At 33.9% G+C, this 8,046-nt stretch overlaps 1 protein-coding gene across 3 annotated transcripts in view; it reads left to right on the top strand.

The window, feature by feature from the left end:
- Positions 1-269: 269 nt before the first annotated feature.
- Positions 270-8,046, top strand: part of LOC114326599 (bicaudal D-related protein homolog) — a 198,324-nt gene continuing 190,547 nt past the window's right edge. For all 3 annotated transcript variants that reach the window (XR_007697378.1, XM_028275014.2, XM_028275013.2), the window contains exon 1: positions 270-511. The gene's annotated coding sequence lies outside the window, so the exon portion shown is untranslated. The remainder of the gene's footprint in view (positions 512-8,046) is intronic.

Genomic DNA, 8,046 nt, shown 5'->3' with positions numbered 1-8,046 from the left:
TGTTTAATTCGTAGAACAGATGTAACATTTGTTTTTAAAAGGGATTTCAGTTCTCTACAATTAATTTCTCATGCCTTTTGATGTAAAATAATTAGGGAAGCAGGAATCTAACAATTTAGAGTTTCCCTTTGAGTTGCCTATGGGCTATTTGCCGGTTCACTACCGGTATATATTAGTCCTGTATTAACGTAAAATATGTAAAAGCGGCAACGCTGCGTTTCCAGGTAACAATCGCGGGCGAGTTTGAAAACAAACGACTATGGAAACAACTTTACCTTAGACCGCGGGCCAGACAACTTGTCTTTGGCTTTGGCTGGTCTCTTCTCGTGGTTCTGTTTGTTTGTAATGTCGGAACTTTGTATCGGTTCGAAAACTTCTTGTGCCTTGTGTTTTGTTCATTCAAATTGTACTGTTTGTTGAATTTCTTGTTTTTGTGCGATTATCAGTGCTTTTGACAGTTCACTTTTTGGGATATAGCTGTGCAATAATTGGATTAATTTATTTTGAACAGGTAAAATATAAATATGCAGATCATATCTTTTAACGGGACTTTTTCTAGAGGTTGATTCTGTAGGTTTTATACTCAGAATAGGCATAGGTACATCGATATGTTGTCATGTACTTTACATACATTATTGATAGATACCCCTTTCTGGCATTTGTTTGTATTGTAACTAACACACATTCAATTGTCAATTAAGTGTTATCTTATGAGCTAGAACTTTTGAGACATGGTTAATTTTTCTTATAATTTTATAATTAATATTAACTGTAGGTATATCAAGCTTATCTAGGATCTAGGAAGATTTTAAATTTTAGTTTAGGATCGCTGGACCAGTAGTTAATGAACAAAGTTTTCTTTTAGAGGACTTGCAAACCGATCCTGCATTTGTTGCGTTGCAGTAGCCAATAATTGTGTAAAGATAAAGTGTGAACGTTTATCTGTTGGTATCTTCTTCTCCCCTAGCATTTTCCTTTTCGGGGGTCGATGTTCCTTACTATTCTTCTCCACTCATGTCTGTCCATCGTGTTTTCTTCATCTAAACCTTTCTCCTTCAAGTCTCGTGCGACACAGTCCTTCCATCTTTTCCTCCATTTCTACGTCTAATACGTGACCAAACCATTGCAGTCTTTGTTCATGAATCTTTTTTAAAACTTTGGTCACCCCAGTTCTTTCATTAATGAAGTAATTTCTGATCCTGCCCCATCTACACCCTTCATCCAAAGTAACATTTTCATTTAAGTTATCTCCACCACTCCCTTGTATTATCTTTCCTTTCATCCCTTTCCTGATTTTTCGACCACAGAGTAGCCCTCTCATTCGTTTCCAGTTAAATCAACCAGCCTGTATCCTGTGGGCAATTTCTCGTTCTCAGCTGGCTGTTGCCTACAACCATCATAGGCAAAGTACAGTACAACCCGTCATATCGGGACCTCCCCATATCTGGACGGTTCTACCGTCCGCATCTACCGAAATCTACCGAGGCAGTCCTGCTGTTGGACAACGCACCCTCTCATCCCGACCCAAAAGAACTAAAAGATGGCTAAATCAACTGTCTTTTTTGTCCCCAAATGTGACATCCCTCTGTCAGCTTATGGATCGAGTAATTATAGCGTCTATAAAACGTGTCTATCGACAAAAGTTATTGACGGCGTTGATTACTGGAATGTATGAAGGAGAAAACGTTTCAGAGACTATAAAAGAAGTGGTCTTGATATCCGGATCTTTTCATATCAGGATCGGTCTGTCGCCACATTGATCAGGATATGGCAGGTTTTACTGTACAATCTTTTGTTGACAGGAGTGTGACACAACTACAACCTCAATAATAACAACAATTTGGTGGTTGTGGTTGTACACACCTTATTAACAAATTATTGTGCTTAATCTCTTTTGACAACGATTTTCGAAGTGAAAATCGAAACCTTTTATTGACTATAATAAAGCTTTCGACAAAGTACGGCATGAACAATTACTTAATGCATGTCCTGGAATCAAAGAAGATAGACTACAATGACCTAATAAGGACCCTAAGAAGGGGTGGCAACCACCCCCAAGATAAAAGCTCACATTGGCATAGGATGGACTTTGAATTAGGAGATAAGTAGAGGCTAGGCCAAAAATTTCATTAAAATCCATGCAGTAGGATAGAATTCGGAGGTAATACAGTAAAACCTCTCTTAACCGAAATAATTGGGGGGAGGCTGTTTCGGATAACAAGAATTTCGGTTAAAAATAACATTGTTTTTGGTATTCTTCTTGTATCAAATTACATAGAATTCTTGGTCAAAGTTGGCATTAAAAAATACTATGAAGTGATTTCGTAATGTGTTGTATATTTAATAGGGTTCTTTAGTTGTATGAAAGCAATGTTGACGATGTTGACCAATTTACATCGAATTGTTTCCGTTTTGTTATAAAAATTTACTTTTATTGACGAATGTCAGCCGTTTCGGTTAAACGATCTTTCGGTTAAAAAGGTTTCGGTTAACGGATGTTTTACTGTAATACTATTCTCGCTCCCATTGACTGGCGTATAAGGCTCGAAGATAGATAAATAGATAGGTCATCACTAAAATTTTTCTTGGGAGATGCTTTAGGAACCTTTTGCACGGAATCCTCATTCTCATTGGGATGCATATTTTGGCTTTTTCTAAAATCCAATTCACTAATCAGTTTTCTTCCTTAGAACTCAACACTGTAAAGGCATCTTTCCCGTTAATTTGTTATGCAAACTGCATTTCGGAATACTAGGTTTACAAATGTTCTTCTTTTAATAATTTTATTATAAATGAATTTCATCGTAACAAAATTTCGTCATACCTAACTATTATAAAATTGAGATTTTTGCCAAATCTAAATATGCATTTTATTATTTTCGGAGCATATAAATTCATACCCTGTTAACTTTATAACGATTGCTAAAAAATAATCTTATCCAACTTATTTAATATATTTTATGTTATATAATTATGTCAGCGAAATCACAATTATTTAAATGTTGTTATTGGATAACAAAACATACTAAAACATAACATAAACCTACTTTAGTCCTTTAATGTTTCCGGATTCCATTTATAAAGTATTTCGTTTTCAGTAATGGTCTTTTGATGAGTAAAATTGAAGTCTCTTGAGTATGTAAAAATTACATTCACAAACATAGTGCCTTGACTTATGCATAATTTTGATAAGCGGTAATAGGTCTGGATCCCGCGTATGAAAAAAAAGTTGATTAATAGCAAGCTGAAAATTTGTTAATAGCTTAAGGGTGTCTAGTCGAATAAACTTTGATATGTGTGAACACTGGAACAGGGGCAGTTTTAATTGTGGAACAGGTTAAAAATTTGGAACGGTCACAGCACGAAAACGGCACATTTATTTTGTCCGACAGAACAGACTTAAACTCTTCGAACAGAGATTAAACTCTCATGCAAAAATCAGACTGCTATTTATCACCAAATGGGCGTTTTAATGAGTGGAACATGTAGAATATGTCAAATGACAGGAATTATGACAGGTAACAAATAGCAGTCTGATTTTTTCATGAGAGTTTAATCTCTGTTCGGAGAGTTTAAGTCTGTTCTGTCGGACAAAATAAATGTGCCGTTTTCGTGCTGTGGCCGTTCCAAATTTTTAACCTGTTCCACAATTAAAACTGCCCCTGTTTCAGTGTTCCCATATATCAAAGTTTATTCGACTAGACACCCTTAAGCTATTAACAAATTTTCAGCTTGCTATTAATCAACTTTTTTTTCATACGCGGGATCCAGACCTATAAATCAAGCAATAAACATAACAGGGGTTTAAATACTCTCCTGTCAGTTCTGTTATAGAACATTTATCGTCAGGATAGATTTGTTAACTGGTAAGCTTTATCGGGAGATGGTAAACAAGGAAGGAGTATTTGCAATACAGTCAAAATGTTGATAAGTTTTTGTTTTAAACTGGAAATTATTATTAACTCGTCCATGATAGATCTTCTTCAAGTTTGTGCTGGGCGCCCTCTTTTTCTTTTTCCTTGGGAATTCCAGTCTAGAGCAGTCTTTGCAATACTGCAACTATTTTTTCTGAGTGTGTGACCGATTAAACCCCACTTTCTGAACTTGGTGAATTCGAAACCATGGATTAAATCTAATACCTCAGGTAGTTAGGTTAAAACGTAAGAAATAAATTTGAACATTAACGGATTAAGCCAACACGGGGCCTATCGTAAATGTATAGCTTTCATTAATCTTTATTGATAAACAAAGCTCCAATTCTATTTTACTTCAGCTCATTTTAAAGCTATTTCAATAAACCAATCGGTTCTTTTTTTAGTTTTTTTGGTAAAATGTTGTAACTTATAGACGAAAATTTTTAAAATCGGCTATTTTTCATTTAAATTGTCAATAAATAAATTGGGAAAAAATTGGCCAGATTTACATAAATTTTGTTATTCTATCCGTATAGAAATTAAAACAATTGTTACATATATAGTAGTTACACTGAGTGTCATAAAAACCGTGTATTTTTACTCATTTCTTTGGGCTATTTCACGTAATATCGAGATATAAGTTTTATTTTTACATATAATATAATAAGTTATTAACGTTTAACTGACTTAATTTATAGATTTATAAGCAACAATTAAGTATAGCAAGATTTATAAAACCCTGTTTAAATTGGTTTACAGGCACTATAATTCGGTTATCTTAAATTTTGTTTTAAATACTTTTCTTTTTACTGGTAGACAAAAAATAGCAAAAATGTGTATTTTGACATCAAATTGTTGATAACCAATATAAGTGTTTGTCACTACTCAAAATATTAAAAAAAACTTACCGTCGGTATAACAGGTTGCCTTGCAACCAGATGCAGAACAGTACCTACCATAAATGTTTTCCACTTTTTAGCACTTTCTTTAAGTGAAATTTAAAATCATTTACCGCCAATAACTTACACCCACGTTCACTCATTACGAAATCTGTTACAATAATTTCAGCTATTTTCACAAAATTTATTTGGATTTTCTCTAGTAACTCTTCCAAGAGACAATACATAAATGATGAATACCTTTTACACCACCTTCAAAGAGGGTAATTTATACAGGTACATACCTGGAATACCGGTAGTAGATGATCAACATTACTTAAAAAATGAAAGTTACAAATTCACCGGTAGTTAGTGGGTTATCGAAAAATTACTTGCGCGCCAGAGTTGCCAGTTGGCCTGTAATTAGGATGGGGGATTAAAATAGTTACGAATTCACCGGGACCCCTGGCCATACCTCCAAATAGGCTTAAGCGTGCTGAATGCTTGTTAAGCTTTTCGTATCCACATACGGATGTCGTCTTTTGTAGGTCCGCTTTCTGTTATGACATGTCCAAGATACGTAAAATTTATAGTAAATAAATAATATGTTGTTTCTGACACGTATTCTCTTTGATTTGGTTTTATTAATACCTATTGTTTTTCAAAATATTTTATTGGCATCAGTAAAAAGTTTCCAATTGGCCAGCGACATCTTTGAACCTTTGTCCAAAGAGGCAGATATCGTCGGCGTATTCTCGATCGCTTAGGTATTATAGTTAACGTCCATTGTATCCCTCTTGTGTCGGAATCTAGTTTGGAGAGAACAAAGTCTACACGTCTACAGCTATGTCAAAAAGAAACGGAGAAAGCAAGCATCCCTGTCTGAACCGATTAAAATACATCAAGAAAAAAAAATTTTTTTTTGGGGTTTGTTTTGGTTGGATCAGTGAGAGCAGCATATGTGCCTCCTGATGAGAGACTAATAAGTTTCGAAACCGGTTGGGGTACTTGCAGCACTCTCTGATTGGACTAGAATATGGTTCGGCTGTGTTTTCGCTTTGCAACGAAATTGAAAATGGTTATTCATTTTTGATTTACATTTACTCTGTGTGGAGTATGAAGGGAACCATTCTCGTTGGAACTTTACCGCGCTGAGCAGATGGGACGTGAATTGTAAATTGTAGAATTCCCTCATCTTCCTTAGTCTCAGCATCCGTATAACTTGCAAATTGTAGAAGCCTCGAAGGTGTAACCAGAGAAGGTTCCCATTGTTTTCATTCTGGTGGGGTGTAGAATAGCATTATGTTGTTTTGTATGCCATTAGAGTGAAAACTTAGTCTTTTTGCTAGCAGTTGCCGCTAGGGCATCTATGCCATTTCGTTCGTTGCAATCCGGGACTGCACGCTGGGGTTTGTTTTGGTTGGATCAGGAAGAGCAGCATATGTTCCTCCTGATGAGAGACTAATAAGTTTCGAAACCGGTTGGGGTGCTTGCAGCACTCTCTGATTGGACTAGAATATGGTTCGGCTGTGTTTTCGTTTTGCAACGAAATTGACAATGGTTATTAATTTTTTTTTTATTTTTTTTAAATACATTAAATTCGTCACTGTTGATCCCATTGTTTATAAGGCTGCATTTTGCCTCAGTCTACAGTAACTTTATAATGGAAATTACTTTTTGCGGGATGTTTCTTAGCTCTAAAATTTTCGAAATTGACAAAAATCAAAAAAAGAGGCATTACTTTCTAATAAAAGGTTTAATGAATATAACAAAAATATTAGATTTGCATCTTCACAATAATCATCTATTTAGATGGGAAATAAGCCACAATTAAATTGAAAAAATAATTTTATTTTTATTAACGTTTCGAAGCCCAAATCGGGTTTCGTTCTCAAAATAGAAAATACTACCTACTAAATTAAACAAAAATGTTGTTACTAAGTAAAAAAATTCTTCTAATAATTTATTTAATCTGAGTCATTTATATTGGCAATTCAGACGCATATTATACATTTTAAAGTAGAAGACTTTAAAATGATATCGCCAATATTTATGAGTTGCGTTCCTGGGACGACTTTACTAAAAGATAGTTCATTCGATTACATGAAATCAATCCCAACTCAAGAATATCCTGAATTAATGAACTATCTTTTAGTAAAGTCGTCCCAGGAACGCAACTCATAAATATTGGCGATATCATTTTAAAGTCTTCTACTTTAAAATGTATAATATACGTCTGAATTGCCAATATAAATGACTCAGATTAAATAAATTATTAGAAGAATTTTTTTACTTAGCAATAGCATTTTTGTTTAATTTAGTAGTATTTTGTATTTTGACAACGAAAACCGATTTGGGCTTCGAAACGTTAATAAAATTATTTTTTCAATTTATTTGTGGCTTATTTCCCATCTAAATAGTTAATAATAAAAATGCCACAAGGAAATAGCTTCAGAACAACATTCACAATAATCTTCAGAAAAATCAAAATATTTGTTAAATTTAAAATACAATTGTCAGTAGTAATTGCACAAGAGCTCTAAAATTATCGAATTTTTCCCGAGTGACACTTTGACAGTTTTAATCCCCACGACCCGAAGGGGATTGAAATTATGTCAAAGTGTCACGAGGGCAAAAATTCGATAATAATTTTAGAGATCGAGTGCAATTTGTTGCGATTATTTCATGAATAAAACTGTTCAAAACCAAAATTTTATTTTAATTTATTTATGTATGTAAGTACAAATTAGTACAATTAAACACACAGTTATAAATATTTTACGGTTGAAAGTCATCACTTTTATAATTTTTAAAACATTAATTGTCATTGTCACTGAATGTATTTTTTCGTCGCAACGAAGGGCGTCTGACGTAATATACTTGACGACGGGATATTATCAAAAATGATCGGGTATAGGTATCACAAGAGAGTGAGAATAAATTGAAAATAATGCGACAGTTTTTCGAAAATTTGTTGTCTGGCAATAGACACGAGAGCCCGCAGGGCTCGAGTGGCTATTGCCCAATGACAACAAATTTGAGTAAAAATGAAGCATTATTTTCTTATTTATTCTTACTGTCGTGTGATATTCGTAAGATTATTTTTTAATACGTATATTATGGATATTTTCTTAAATGTGACAGTTGTCAAAACTAAGAAACTGGTTGCCATTAAACAGAAACAATCTACTTAAAAAAATTCTATCGGTAATTTTCTACAGTAGATAATTCTCAGTATAATTTTAATCTGATTG

This window comes from Diabrotica virgifera, chromosome 3 (genome assembly GCF_917563875.1).
Source record: "Diabrotica virgifera virgifera chromosome 3, PGI_DIABVI_V3a".
Taxonomy (NCBI): domain Eukaryota; kingdom Metazoa; phylum Arthropoda; class Insecta; order Coleoptera; family Chrysomelidae; genus Diabrotica; species Diabrotica virgifera.
Note: the sequence above shows the minus strand (reverse complement) of the source record. Positions and strands in the feature narration are given on the sequence as shown.